The 16,191-nt window shown below is 40.3% G+C and overlaps 1 long non-coding RNA gene across 1 annotated transcript in view; it reads right to left on the reverse strand.

Annotated features, from left to right (window-relative positions):
• Positions 1-1,764: 1,764 nt before the first annotated feature.
• The window catches only part of LOC125316848, a 106,966-nt gene continuing 92,539 nt past the window's right edge, over positions 1,765-16,191 (reverse strand). Inside the window, exons 2-3 of the long non-coding RNA XR_007199874.1 lie at positions 2,712-2,786; positions 1,765-1,932 (exon numbers count right to left, since the gene is read on the reverse strand). This is a non-coding gene — a long non-coding RNA (uncharacterized LOC125316848). The remainder of the gene's footprint in view (positions 1,933-2,711; positions 2,787-16,191) is intronic.

Here is a 16,191-nt window from a genome sequence, read left to right on the forward strand (position 1 = left end):
ATTAATATCCAGATATTATAAAAGAATTGCAAAAAACCCCCAAACAATTAATTTAACCTTCCACATGAGAAAGTTCCCAGGGGCAAGACCACTTCCCACAGGACTTGTGGACCCTGCAAGTGACATCATTGACCTACAGAATCTGGGAGGGAGGAACCCTCACCCTTCTGCAGTCAGTGGCTGAGCATCCCCTAAGCTCACATGGACCAGAACTCCCAAAAGGAACAGCTGTGGAGGAGCACAGGACTGTCATGAGGTGTCACAATTCTGAGCCCAATACTGTGGGTCCCCAGGGACCTCCATCCCCTGCTGGGCACTCACAACATGCACAGGCTTCACCTCATTGTAAAATAATACCTGGACCAGCCAATGGCACCACATTAACTTGTGACCTGCAGGTTGCAGCTCAGTCCAGGTTGTTTTTGTTGGTCAACATTGCAATGCATGTGTCTGGACAGTAGCAGAAACTCACAGATATGAAATATTAAAACTAAGAAAACTCTTTCTGCATGATCTGTCTTCAGATAAATAACCGGTACAATGGAAATGCATTCAGTGATGGATCCCACAATGCCTTCTCAGGCCACCAGAAGTCACTGAGAGTTTTCTCTGGTTTAATTTCCTTTCCTCCTCCAGTACATTATTACAGTCTGTTTTTCTATAAGTACTCATTCATCTAATTTTCATTCATGCCTATCCGTGAGCACAAAGATACAGAGAACAGTTCATGAGAAGACAAGAATACTAAAATCAGATTCAATTCCTCTGGTGTGGCTTCAGAAGTGAAAAATTGAAGCCTCCCTTTGGGAAATTTTCATGGTGATTATCGCTATAATAAATGATTAAGTGATGGAGTGGTTACTTGATACCTATGGAGACAGAATCCATCTGTCAGATTGCCTGTGAAAGTGGTGGATGGTTTTCGTATATAAATGGGTCTTCATGGGCACTGAGTTTCAAACATCCCCGAAGTGCAATAACCACGTGATTTATGGCAGCACAGAGCTGCTAGCAGGGGAGACTTTGTTGACATTTGAGATCAGCTGTGCAAAGAAAAGTTCTTCTAACAAGAAATGAAATTAGTGTTAAAAAGAGATGCCAAAACTGAGAGAATGTACAATTCTTACAATCCTACCTGATCTTCCACTGTGTGAAAGGGACTTTAATGATTATGATAGAAATTTTCCTGAGAGAAATAATTTGATTTCTTCTGTAAATCTGTTCACTTGATTCATAATCCCTCAGATGTCTCTCAGATGAGGGACCTCCTAGAGGCAGCACTGTGCTTCTATTTCCCCTGCTGTTTGAACTGACAGCCCAACTGAGAGTTAGTACTAAAATGGTAACAAAAAGATCTTATTTCCACTCTAACAGAAAAGTATTTCACCATGTGATAAGAATAAAATAATAGAAATATCACAGGCTTGTTAAACCTTTTGTAAAAAGGCCTACTTTAAAAAAATTGGTTTGTAATTCCCTTAAACCCTTCTGCAGTCCTGTAGTAGAGATACAATCATTTTTAATCTTTCCAGGGATTGAAACCCTCCAGAAAAAAAATCACAGACCATTACACTCAAGTCAGCTTTTCTTTTTCCTCACAACACTGACTTGTGTTTGAACGTTACTCTGCTGTTTGCTGAAGAGGAGGGCACCATGAGGGCAACAGAAAGGTGATGATGTTTTTATTGGCTCGCTCAGCACAAAATGACAAGCAGAGAGTTTACCCTCTTGATGGTTGATATTGGTATGAAAAATTACCTTTTTCTTTTTCAATTAAAATATTTTGGCATCAGTCATCCAGTGCCAGGCTGATAATACAGTGCAGGAAATATCCTTCCCCAGATGCTGCCAGTGTTCCCCAGCTCTGCTCAAGTGGTGGCCTTGGTTGTTTTCCATGGGAAAGTGTCAGTCAGGGCAAATGTCTGCAGGACTCTGCAAGAAAATACACAAGATCAAAAAAAAAGTTTGAATATCACAGTGTCACAGCCAAACTAGATCTCCAAAAGGAGTCCAATAGCAATCATTTCTTCTTTTTTTTGGTTTTACCAGGATTGAAGATAGGTAATTGGCCTAGATGCCAATCACAGAGGCATTACCACCATTTACAATTGGCCCAGGCTTGGCCAGTGGCATGTCCATCTTCGGAGCCATCAGGGATTGGCTCTGCTGGATGTGGTGAAAGCTTCCAGCAACTTCTCACAGAAACCACCTCTGTGCCCCCCCACTACCAAAAACCAAGCCATGCAAACTTAATACATTGGCACAGAAAACATTATGAGATCCAGCAAAAAGAGAATCAGCATGATTTCCTCTAAGTGACAATTAGAAATGCATTAGATTCAGAATACTATGTCCAGTTGCTGCTGTCTCTGGGCTATTTACAGACAGTTTTCAACCTGTATTACTCATATTTTACTCCATGACCTCCCTCAGCTGACTTCCCAGAGCCTTTGGTTATCTCACACAAGAGGAATTGAGACCACCACTGGTGGTGAGATAAAGTAAAGGTTATACTGATTTCAGATTTGCTACTGCCTGGAAATGCTGTAATTGGTGGCATGAATTAAATATTCTCCAAGGAGTACAGGAGATGCTTCAGGATTACTTGTTCACCCTTTTCCTCTAAGTAGTGCTGGCCAAGTTCTTTATAAAACTGCCCTGTGTTTTCCTCTGGTGGACACCTGGCTCTTGCCAGGTCCAAGTGAGCTCACCTGTTCTGGTGAAGGAGAGCCAGCAGGACCACTCGTATTCCTGGATAGCTGAATGTCAGCCAGGTCTCATTTTACCTGTAAGCATGAAAAAAGCACCAACTTGAATCCCACTTCAACTTGCCTTCCAACTATTTGTAAGGCTTATTAACTATCCTGAGAGGCCTGTGTTGAAACAAGATTTTGCAAAAGCTACACTTTTTATAAAAAGGCAGGTTTTTACTGTATTCACTAATAATAACTTCCTCACCAGGGTATTTTACAGCAAAGACTAATCACACTGTCGCTTGAAGGTTTTCCTGGCTTTGTGTAACTTTCATGAGTGAGCAGACAGATCTATTGTTGTGAGCTGTGTCAACAGTTTGCAGAAACACTCACTGCATGGGTTCTTCACTAATATCTGGTTGCCACAGCAAAATGATGCAGAAGTCTTCCCAGAGGGAGCTCTGAAAATCATACTGTGTGCAGCATGATTTGAGGTTGTTACTGTGAGTTTCTTAAGTTTTTATAAGGGAACAAAACTACATTGTGAAACACAGAGCCTTTCTTACTGAACCCCACAAAGCCTTCATTTTGGAACTGCTCCCAGAACTATCTCATCAGGTCTAGAAAGCAAAGGAAACAATTGTTAAACATAACATCCCAGAACTGCATAGCACTGCTCTCCTTTCTACAAGCTGGATTTTCCAAGCACATCATGAAACTGCAGGTGGATGTGATGGGGTCTTGATGAACTACTAATCTGGATGCCATTAACACCGGCCCTTCTGGGAGGCCCTCTCAGCTGAGGGGCAGCACACCCAGGCATTCTGTATCCACACCAATCTTAGCCTTTCTATTACAACTCTAAAAACAAAAAAACAGGCAGAGGTAAAATAATCTTTCTTGACATAGAAAAATTACTGCAAAATTATCTGACAGATAGCGATAAGTAGAAATTTACCTGAGACATGCAGCAGAGCCTAGCTTGCAGCAAAAGGGAAGAGAATGAAGTGTCTGACTTTAAAATAATTTTATGTGGAAACTCCTCTTCCAACAGAAAGTTTTGAAGAGTAGCAGGCAGATTATGGACAAAAAGATTAGGAAGGAAGCTTATATCACTGAGCTAAAGCAAAGAAGAATGCAAAAGGGAGTGACTTAATTTTAGAATTAATTTTAGAATTAATTGAATAGTTTAAAATGTTTTGTTCATTTTCTAAATGCATGTTTTCCCTTTTATATACAAGAAAGGCAAAGTCAGGGAACTTTGTGCTTGGAACATAACCTGGTGAGGGATGTGATGGTCATCTGCGTTCACAGAGCTTATTTTACTATTTGACAGACTATATGTCTCCTGAGTTTTACCAAGAGCTGCTGGAGATCATAGAGGTTTTTTTCTACAGTTTTTGGGATAAATTGATTAATATACTTTTAAATAACATAATCCTTATGACCTGAGTTACAGTAATCCTGTGCAAGATAGAAAGGAACATAATGCTGTGAACAATTTTTCTCTTACTAGTATAGCTTTTTCACAACCAGGGTGTATTCATCTCACTATAGATGGCTACCTTTTAGGCCTCTGAAGTTGGGTGAGACATTGAAAGTGCAATTAATTTTGTCAATAATGCCATCTTTGTAGTCAGTAACATGCATCTTGTGTGAGGTTTTTTTCTGTCCGAGTGAAACCACAGAAGAGAATGCAGGGAACATCTCAGGGAAGAGTTAGGAAGAAAAAACAGAAGAAAAGGGAAGAAATTATAGAAAGTCAGGACAGAAAGAACAGCAGCTTCTAAGTCCCAACTGCTTGTGAGGTAGCATGTGTGAAGAAGGAGCAGAAGACAGCCAATGTCCTGGAGACAACACTGCTGAACAGTACATGATGCAAAAACACAAATTTACAAAAGAAGAGCCAGGTAAAGTGTGATTTTGATTGAGGGAAAAGAAATTTTGCCTTGAAGAAAGATCAGAGCCAGGATGGCTGGACTAAATGGGAATGGGAGAGTTTGAGAGCAGCAGTAGGGAAGGTTACACAAGTCTTTAGATGAGGGGGAAAGTGCATAGTAGAAAGCACATGACAAGGGGGAAGGAACAGCAGACACAAGAGAACAGTCCCAAAAGGAGATGAGGTATTAGTGAAAATATAAGCACATGTATCTCTACCTGCTGCATGCAGACAGAATCTGTGTGTGTTTATGATCCTGGATATAGGAATGAACAAAAATGTAAAATCTGAATTTCTGAACAAAGAATATAAAGAGAATGTCCAGATATAATCTACATTTTGAAATGCACATTTCTCTGAATGTCTTCCTTTTTCAGGTTAAAGTTCACCCATTAGCCAGCATGCCTTGATATTTGCAGTTTGACAGTATAACCAGCTGTGTTTTATCAGTTCAAAAGGGAGGAATCCATGTTAAACCTTGTGGAGAAGGAAAAGCTATGAGAAAATCCTATCACAGGAGTCAAGGGAAAAAAACTTTCTTTTTTTTCTGGCTTTAAAGGAACCTAGACATTTTGAACACAAAATGTGCACTAAGCATAGTTATAAAGGGAAAAATTATAAGTAGGGAATGCCCCACTTGTTAATGCTATACAAATAGTTTAGAAGATGTAATACTTTATGGACTGATTAGCCCTTTTTGGAAAATACAAATTATGGGAAATCTTTAAGTAGATAGCAAATCTGCAGAGCAACATTTCAGCTGCCTGAAGAATTCTGCTTCTGGAGACGTGATATTTCCTTCATTAATTTTGGTTTTCACCTAAAATTGTGAGGATTTGTATTTTTTACATCAGATGGGGTTCACATTCAGTACCCAAACTTATTCAATCAGGTTTTTTTCTATGAGGAGGAGAAGCTAGGAAACAATGCTGCAATTGATACATGGCACTCATTCACATTCATGGCGAGAGCACTCTGTCAGAGACAAAAGCCAAGTGAAGAGCAATCCCATGCTGGCAAGGTGTGTACAAGATGGCATTTAATGTCAGTGCATAATTAAGCACAAGTAGGGATTTATTGCTGATAATGATGGCCAGCAGGATTGAAGATTATTTTGGGTTTTATTTTTGGATAAAGGAAATGTTAACCATCATTTTTTCCTTGTGTCACACAGTTCAGACACACTTTTCAACTAAATTAGCCATAATGTTGATATAATCTTCATAAATGCCTCAAACTTAAGGGGAAAAAACCCCAGGAATTAATTGTGTTCATTATTGTTCTGACCGATTTGGCAGCTTTCACAGATATAAAAACATGTTCTCATCTTTTCTTATGTTGGTAGTTTCATCTGACAAGCAGTCTTTTATCAACCTACCAACCCTTTGCTGGTGTAGGTAGCAGCATTGTATAAACCATTTCAGAAACTGCCAGCTCCATCTTAAAAGTCATACAGATTTTTAATGATTTCTCAGAGTTCAGCACCTCTTGGGGTTAGGATTTCATTCCTATTTTCCGGGAAAAAGATATTCATTGTACTCACTTGACCCCCATTTTCATGCCTTTAGCAGAGCTGTTTAGGGGTTTTTTCACTCTCTTATGGATTGTCCTCTCCCAAGCTTTCAATGTTTCATACCAAGCAGGACAATTTCTTTTAGCTTTTTTTTGCATCAGATACCCTTTTACTCAATTATCTTTAGCGATCCTCCTCTACAGCTCAGCTCTGAATGTCCATGGCCAGAAGTGAACATCCCACCTAGAGGTCTCTTCAGCATCTTCTGTTGTGATTTTGTGTGTATAATAAGTCAGTTGAAAATATTTCCCCTAAGGATTTTTAGGACAAGGTTCTTTTCTTTTTTTAAGTTTAGCTATGTGAGCATCCCATAGCTGATCTGTGAACCCACACATGTAACAAATCCCCAGTTTATTAGCAGAAGTTTCTCTTAGTTTGCAGGGACAGAGTTTTGAATCTCGTTTATTTGAGTAGTTGAGTGTCACATCTTCTGTAACTCTAGTCTGCCAGGGCGCCCAGCTCTTCTCAAGGTAACAACATGCCCTGCAACACTGGACATACCTCTCAGCTTCAAGAAACTACAAAATGTCACCAGCACAACCTTATTTTTTATCCTCTTGTCATTAATATAAATACATTGCAGTGTCACTTCCTTTCACAGTGTTCCTAGATACTGCCCTTTCCATGAATCCTCTCTCCTCTCTTGCCTGCCTGGGTTCTCACCCACCCTCTGTTCATCCCTCCATCCTGCAGCATGTCTGTGTTTCTCATATAGATCACTAAGAAACCTGAAATCTGGGACATATTGCATTTCTTCTTTTTTAAATAGGAGCCTATCCATTTACACAGCTGCTACACCCCTTGGCCAAAGCCACACTGCATTTTCTCCCATCCTCTGTAGTTTTTTAGTAGTAGAACTTCTCTTGTTTTCTTTTCCACTGGCTGTTATACTTTACCTACTCACCAGTGCCATAGTTGTTACTGAAAACTGAATCCAAGTAATCATTTCATTTTGGTGTCACATTTTGTATCCTTAACCCTCGTAAAATTCTCACTGCATAGCAGAGTCATTACTCTTCCTATACCACTAAATAATTTTCTGTTATTTGTTTTAATATCCTTTTCTGGTGTGTCTCAATTAGGTGCATTTGGCAATTTGCACTTCATTCCACCCCATTTTGACCTCTGTGACTGCTGATGCCCCTTTTTCCACACTTTGAAACCTCTCTCTCCTCTATTTAAGGCAGTTATTTATCTTACTGAACCTGGAGAGTTTCTCTATAAGATTTTCCTCGTGTCAGGTATAGAGAATTCTGTCACTTCAACAGAGAAATTTGTGGCCACTCACACCCTGGAATACCTGAGTGCTGCTGTCATCAGCACCACTTGTCCTTCAGCCTACTCCAGACAAATTAGGGTATTTCATAATGCTTAACACAATCCCCAGTAATCTGCATCTCCTTAACACTGTTACAATATCTACACATACCTCTTGCTCTCCCTGATACCCTTCTCTCACCCATAAAATCCAGGTGTAAGGCTAATTAAAGATCCCTGTCAATCATAACTGATATTTAGCAGCCCTAAAGTCAAGCTCCTTTCAAAGGCAGGACTTGGCCTTAATTTGCTTTTGTTCCAATTTAGTACTTGGTCTGGTACATCCCTCCTCTGACACTTCTCTTTTTCCCACATTGTCTATATATCTTCTGTACTGTCTCTGTAGTTGTTTCACTTCCTTTCCCTGTAGCCTTTCCTGTGCTACTCTAGTCTATGAAACTTAGTAAAATTTGACATTTCTATAATACTCAACACACTCAGGCCCAGCATTCACAGGTACATGAAGAGAATCCTGTCAGGAAACACAGATTTGATTTTAAATGACCATATGCCAGGCTCTCTCATAACTTTTCCATTCTATTCAATCACCTAAAGAAATAATAAGACAGTATTTTAATTCTCCAACAAAGCAAATATAAAACATGGTTGTTTCACTGAGACAACCAAAAAATATTGTCACTATGGAACACAAGCCAAAACTCATATGAGAAATATAATTACCATAATATGCCAACTACTCTTCTCAAAATAAGAAACCCTTTTCCCCATACATGAACTGCCACTGTATTTTTACTAAACTGTCAACAAAGCAGCCTGATTCCAAAGTTGCCAGAGCAATTTTGATCAGAACAATGGTTTCATTTTTCAATTCCTCTATAGCTGCAGCTGAGAAAATGAGGAACTAAAAGGAAAAAAGAAAAAAGAAAACTTATGAGAATTACATCACATTTTTAAAGAGACAGTAATAATCTCAGTCATATTCCCTGGATAAATTAACATAGCATCTCCCCTCCTTCTTTCATTTTTCTTCACTTGACACCTCTTCACAATGTTATTTCACCATCTGGCTGTGGTTTTTTAATCAAGTCTTATGTTAAAACTCAAATTAAAAATGAACAGGGAGTGGGAGACACCAGTATAAAGAACTCTTAGAGATTTCTCAAGCAACTACATTTTATTATTTTATTGGCTCCTATAGTTTTCCCTGTAGGAAAGGTTTCTTATCTAAATTTTATTATTTCCATACTCGTACAGGTAACCCAGAAGTTATAAGCGCCACTTTGAAGGGTGCCTATTTCCCCAGAAGCTGCCTGTGCCTCCAGGCACTGCTCTTTCTGCTGCTGGGCACCCTCCTACCTCTCACCAGATTTGCTCAGGCAGGAGTGAATCCCAACAACAGCTATCCACAAGCCCTGCCCTTTGCATCCCAAAGGAGATGTTCCTCTGGCCATGAAGTAACAGCTCCTCACCCTGCCTGATTTTTCCTCCTTCCTTGTGTTTCTCTCTACAGCAAAGGTAAGTGCCTTTCATCTCCTACAAGCCTAGAAGCAAATCTAAGCAAGACCTGAAGGCAAATTTAAAGGAATTGTATGGAAGGAATAAAGGACAGCTACATTAATTCTTCTTAAAAAAAAAATGTAAATAGTTGTAAATGTATTATTCTTACTACTGGGGTAACAGCTTCAAGAATAGATCTGGAAAACTGGGAGAGGCATTGAAAAAAGTAATCTTCAGACACAGACCTGAGTAAGAGAGAAAGCTCACACAGCTAGCCATTCCCAGACACCTTTATATGAGCAACAGGAGCTCCAATGGTGATTCCCAAAGATTTTGGACTTCCAGGTACCCCAGACCAATGCCCATTTTTTAGGATGGTCATGAGGTCTGAGTAGAGCTTCATCAAGGCTTAAATGTTTAAGAAATTTGGCAGGACTTATTTTCACCTTTAAAGGCAGCTCTGAAATTAGCGCAGAGGTTCACTCCTGTCAACTCCCTCACCCTTCTTTATAGGCCACAGCTGCTCAAACTGCTAAATCCAGCAGGAATAAGAGCAGCCACAGCATGTTCCCGTTTCTCTAAGCTCTGGTGGTTACAGGCATCTTAAGAAATCAAAGAAAACACCTTAAAAAACATGTACTGAGCATGCAAGTTTGAAAAAAAAATAAAAAAAGGAGATGGGTAGGACAATCCTTTGGTACAGAGTGAATATTGTCTGAGTAATGCAGGAGACTTGCACTATACAACATACCCAAAGACAGAAAATGTAGACATCTATCCCTACCAGCAACTTTGAAGGAGTCTTGGGATCATGCAGGATAGAGCTTCGGCCATTCAGTTCATTGAAGTGATAATTTAGTTGCATTAGTAACAACCTCCATGAGGAACAAGAGCAGATGATGGAAACTTCCTCAGATGTTTAACATAAAGTTCTGTTAGCTTAAAGCTTACTAGACAATCTAGAAAATAAATACACAGATTTTTCACTAGAAAAGCAAGTAACTACTGAAAAAGTAAGCATAGTTTACTAGGTTTCCTCACCAGGAAGATTTCCATCATGACTTGTCTTTCCCTAAAGAAAGGAGGGAAAATGAGAATGAATTCCGGGAAGTCCTGAAATGCGCGTTACATAGGACATTGTTCTAGATCAGCACTATTGTGCCTTCCAAACTTGTAACCTATGAATCTCGACGAAAAAAGTAAAAAAGAAAAGACAGTTTCAATAGTCACTCTTATTTTCTGACAAACATAGTTATCAACATTTCCAAAAAAATAGACCCAGCTGTTCTTTTCTGCCCTGGAAAAGTTCATTAAGCTGTTATTTGTTTGTGCAACAAAGAACCCTAGTGACCTTGAGCACTCAGCTGTTTGGTTTTGCTGCATGGAGGTCCAGTGGAGACATCCACTGCAGAAATGCCCTACTCTGACCAATGCCAGAGAAAATACAATTGGAAAAGAACTGAGCTCATCCATTCTCCCAAGGCCCTATTTTGATTACATCATGTGTTCTGTGTAAAATGGTGACTACAGTAGAGATGTGATAGAGATAACTGAGAGATGGAACCTGGTGACATAACTCCCAAAGTCTGTCTCTTTCAGTTACCTTTTCTCCTTCTCCCAGCCGTCAAACTGACTACTTACAAAATCTTCTGTAATCTTCTGTGGTGGTGGAAGTGGCTCCAGCCACTCTGTCTCCTGATGAGAATTCAGACAGCCAACTGTTTGAATAATATACTAAACCCAAGTTTAGTATATCACTTCCAGTTACAGTGAGAACCCATGATTCCTTTGTTCTGATATTTGCATGTTTTCCCCAATAGGTTAATGTTTTCCCCTCCCAGTTTTATATATGAGGTTATGTATATTCATTTTCCTTGTTTAATATGCATACATTCTAGAAAGTTCTTTGTTCCTCGATGCCCCATTGGATCCTTCCCTAAGTCCCTCCCATGTGTTGTTCCCATTGGTTCACTTACCATCAACCCCACCTACTTGTCTCTATCCCATGGAATGTGATCCCTTTCCCCACCTTTCCTATCCCCACTATAAAATCCCTGGACCCTTGTCAGCTCCTTGGCTTTCTGGCTCTTTGTCCCTGGCTTTTCATCAGAATAAACCTCTGCATGGAACACACACGGAGAGTCCCCTCTCTTTTACTTCTTCACCTCTGCCATTGCGTGCGCTCACATCAGCTCACGGGGAAGCTCTTTCGGGTGAGGAGCATACCCTGTCTGCCTGCTTGTATTTGTGAGTGTGTGCCTGCCGTAGTGCCGATGGGTCCATGGCTAGACCTCCAGGCTCTCTTTTGGACTAACACGCAGCACACCATCAATCTTCCCCTTCCCATTTTAACATACTTTTATCTGAAACCCACTATGGAGAAATACTTGTTGACACTTTCTGATAGGTGGCTTTGTGGCACTTTACTACTGACCAAGATGACAAGGCTAGAACTTAGACAACCCAGGAAACTACACATACATGCACACAAAATAAAAGAAGATTAATATAATAAATTCTGGGTTTGGAAGGGATATCTGCAGATCATTTAGTCCGGCACCTGGCTGAAAAGCAGGACTAAATTCAAATTTGGATTCAGAGAACTCTCCAGTCCAGTTCTGAATATCTCCAAAGGATGGAAAACCCACAGTCTCTCTTAAGAGTCTACATCTTCCAAAGACACCACATATTTGCAGTAACTTCTTCTTCAGGATGTGCATATTTCCATCTGGCACACCACTTTTTGGGAATCCCTATGTTGGCTTGGCATCAGCTTGTGATCCTCATTAAAATAGCTCCTCAGCCCTTGACCGTTTGGCCCACATCACTTCCTGACTTACTGGAAATCAGGAAGAAAAGCTGGACCCAGAATCAGTAGTTTCTGTCTTCAGGCAGGAGGCAATCACATGTTACTGATTGGATCATAGGTTTTGGAAGTCTTCCATGGAAATCTCACAGCTGAGCAGATTGTTCTGGCATCTTACAGTCTCAGCCTTTCTGAATCAATGCTCTAGCTTTCTTCTATCAAATCTTTTCCAGATAAATCTTATTAAATTTTTTTTATATGATTTGAAAAACTTTGCCACATGCTTCCCATTTGCACTACGGCACAACCCTTTATAGCTATACCAACCCCCCCATTAGCTCTGTCCATGAAGCAATTGTGGCAGCCCATAAAGTTTTGGGTAGATTTGGATTGTTTGTTGAGTGGGGTAAAACAGGTTTCTAGTTCATACTGCAGACAGATTGTGCTTTTTTCCCCCTGATGAAAAGTTGTTATGACGACAGTTATAGGAAAATGTACAGCACTTGGGCAGCTGAAAGAAGGTACTATGGAAAACTGAGTAGAAAGCTGAAGCTCTGGAAGTAACAGTGACCTTCTGATTTCCTTACTGGAAAAGAACTGGAATTAATCAATTCTAGGCCATGATTTTAGCATGATCTTAGCATCAGACTCATGACACTGGCAGCTGGAATATGCCTACCTATTAGATGGTGTGAACTAAAACAATGGCCAGGATTTTAAATATAGACACTTAGCACACAGACCTCTGGACCTATGTATGTAGGTAAAACTCTTTTTCTTAGGAACTGAGGACACAAAACCATCAACCCTAAACACAGCTGCTGGGAGCCATGCAGCATTTTTTCTTATCTATTTATTTATTAGCCTAAATAAAAATGTCAGAGCCTAATATTAATCTCCTGATTATGGAAACTTTTGGCTTGTGCCTGTTTCATTTCATTAGTATCTCAACAAATAAATAAATCAGTCTGACAACTCAAGTCTTTCTGATTGTTTCAGAATTGGGATACCTTCAGGTAGAAGGGAAAAACAGTTTGAAAGGAAACCTACACCCAGGATCGTGTGTAGAAAACCACTGTCAGCTCCAGAAGAGGCAAAGACTATGCATTGTCAGGTAGAGGAAAATACAGCAGTGTATTTATTTTCAAAGTACAGGCAGTGGGGAATGGGAGACTCCTTCCAAATTTCCACAAAACTTTGAAAAACCTTCTGTTTGTTTGTAGAAGTCAGCTGAAGTGCAACTGGTGCCAAAGGGAACCAGCTTTAAAAATCAGTAACGGCTTGATGCCTTACTCCTATGCAAGAGTTCAAGCAGAGAACTAGACAGGAGAGTGAATGCCAACTGGAAGCAGGAACCTGTCCAAAACATTGCTGGAATTCATTCACTGATTGTTACAGCCCTGGCACCTCAACTAAACTGACAAGTGTTCATTGTCTGAAATGGCCCAGGCTGCACAACTCATTAGATTATGTTGGTTTTATAATATCTTCTTGGAAAAATCAGAATCTCTGTACCAGATGCAGGAAAATATTTACCCTGTTACAGAAGAGAAGCTATCATATAACACAAGGCAGAGAGAAAAATAGAAGGAGAAGATTTAGTTGTTCTCCCTATCTTATCTTTCCCTCATCACATCCTTTCTGGTATTTCTACACTTACTTTGAGTAAAGGTGGCATTAAGGTACTTAATTTCACCTGCTCATATTCACTGATGTGCTCAAGAGCTTACTGACTGCATTTCCACCCTAAATCTCAGCTCCGTATCCTTTTCTTCTGCAACAGCTCTTCAGGCAGAAGCAGCATTTGCTGCCACTGCTCTGACACCCCCCAGTCCATACCTGCCACTTTGCTACCAAGGTAGCCTTTTCTGCCAAGCAGAAAAAAACATGACTGAGCTCTTCATATTTTATCTGGATCAAATCAGCTCATGACTTCAGGAATAACAGACATACAGTGTAATTACACAGCATTTTCCTCTTTGGAAACTATAATAACAACTTGCACAGAACACTTTCAAAAAACAAAAATAACCTAAGATCTCAGAAAATTCTCTGGGATAATCAGACAGCCTGTAGCTAACTCTCAAATTGTGTGTGGACAAAGAAGATGTGAGGATCTGCCATAAAGGTGATTGCATGCAAAGATCTACAAAGATTTAGGTGATTTAGCAAATTTTCTGTAAGATGTGCCTGCTTTTGGGAGATTTTGGGATGTTGTACCCAAAAGGCTGCTTACATTTCAGCCATAGCATAAATCTTCTGTGAAGAGAAATGTGGAGCCTACAGCTTTCAGGTGCCTACAAGGTACTGGTTAGAGTTAGCTCTGCTTCAGCACTGAACCCCATGAAATAAAAGTATCCATTAAATAAAAAAGTTTTTAAAATATTGGCAGCACTGTCCTAATGGATGGTACATTCACCCCACAAAACCAGATCTACCTGACTGGAAGCATCTTATGGAGTATCTCTCTTCCCATCCCTCCTATGTTTACAATTGTACCCCTCTCCAGCAGCATTGGGCACCTGAAAAAATCAAACTAATTCAAATCACCAAGCAGGGGCCATAAGGAACAATTTTCTTCCCATTGCAGAGCTACCCAAGCAGCAAGCAAAACCACCTGGCTCCATTCCAGTTTTTGCTCTTGGACGGGTCTCCAGACTCTCTTTTCCTACTCCTTTCATGTGCACACAGTAGCCAGTATTTGTCACCTTGCAGGCATGGAATAGTTACCCATTCTCACAACACCTTCCTGTGAATGTTTTTCATTTATTCTTCTACAATCCAATAGACCTACAAAATGTGGTCAAAACCAGGGGGTCCATCAGAAGTTTTATTTGGAGAAAAAAAAAAAAAGCAGTGAGTTATAGTTATTAAAATAAGATGTAGTAGTGCCTTGCAGACAATCTCTGTTATTTTAGGCACTCAGCCAACAGAGAGGCAAAGCAATGAGCAAATCTGCAGAGTGCAATGTCTAATTTGAAGAATAATTATTATCATTATATTGTGAGACCATGTTCCCTCACTGGGACCTGCATGAGAAATTTCAGCCTCCAACTAATGTTTGGCAGCAGGTTCAGAAGGTAGGGATCTGCACGGCTCTTGCAAAAGTTACCAGTTGCAAAAGAGAGCAGAAGGAGGGAGATGTCTGGCTTTCAAATAGTGTGTGGAGGACACTGAGGGCCACCCTGTCTCCAAGGAGCATGAAAAATGAGAGCTGTTGCTGGAGCAAAGCAGGAGCAGAGGGTGTTTACAGAAATGATGATAGTCCATATTCCACCTCCACGAAAGTCTGGCAAAATACTCCCTAACATTGTAGAACTGCAGTTACATCCTGCTAAAGCTCCCTCAGATTTTTCTGTTTTGTAAAGAGGAAGGATTTTAAACGCAGTTAACCAGCACTTCTGTGAGAGATCCTGAGTCCAGGCTGGGCAAGCTGTCTTGTGTTACTATTCTCCATCCTGGCCAACGCCACACTGCCAGAGGACAATCCCCAGAGTGACACCCAAAATCAATGCTGAGCACTCAGGCAGCCCCTCTAAGGCTGGATATCCAGGCATGTCAAAAGCTGATAAGAAGCATTAATTTTAGGGCAATGCATTAATCCCCCCTCCCACTCCTGTGTGAAGCACAGGACTTGAGTCCTTTCAAATAACTGAAGCACTGTAGGCCTGGTTTCACAAGATGTGTTACAAGCAGTAGGAGTCAGGTTTTGGGTACATTTGGAAATCCAGTCAACTTAGGCACTCAGCCCTAAGTGATGGAGACATTTAGGTGAGTCTGACACTTGCAGCCTGCAAATTTTGCAGAGTGCACTAAGCCCCTTTGTCCACATCACAGGATTCATCTAAATTGTATTTAATACCCTTAAAATCGGAATGCCATCCCTTGTGCACAGAGGGCTCCTCTCATTTTAAAGTCTGGCAAAACTAAAACCCAAAGAAAACAAGAGGGCAATCCCACAAAGCAATGCAGTATAGCCCTGTACTGCGACAGCAACTCATTTGTATCAAAAGCTGATATAAGAAAAGATGTATGTTGGCCACAGACACCAGGAGTTACCAGAAGCCACAAGAAAAAAAAAGTAAGAAAACTCCAATGGCAATAAAAATGTTTTAAATTATATCCTTTAAAGGACAAGATCCACAGAAGGAATACAGTAACATTCCTCTTTCACACTGATCAGGAAAGATACAAGCTTTAAATAAAATCATTTCAGGAGCCTGGTCTGAGCTGCCACATGGAGGGTAGTGTCTGGCAAGTGGGTCATTTTGGAAAGGCTTGAGCTTTGTAGAAGTGTCCATGAGCTTTGACATATCCTTGACACATGTCTACACATCCTCAAAGCACCTGGGCAGAGACAAACATATGGGTCTGAAATCTCCCAGTGACCTCATTATCCAAGGGT

This window comes from Corvus hawaiiensis, chromosome 26 (genome assembly GCF_020740725.1).
Source record: "Corvus hawaiiensis isolate bCorHaw1 chromosome 26, bCorHaw1.pri.cur, whole genome shotgun sequence".
Lineage (NCBI taxonomy): Eukaryota > Metazoa > Chordata > Aves > Passeriformes > Corvidae > Corvus > Corvus hawaiiensis.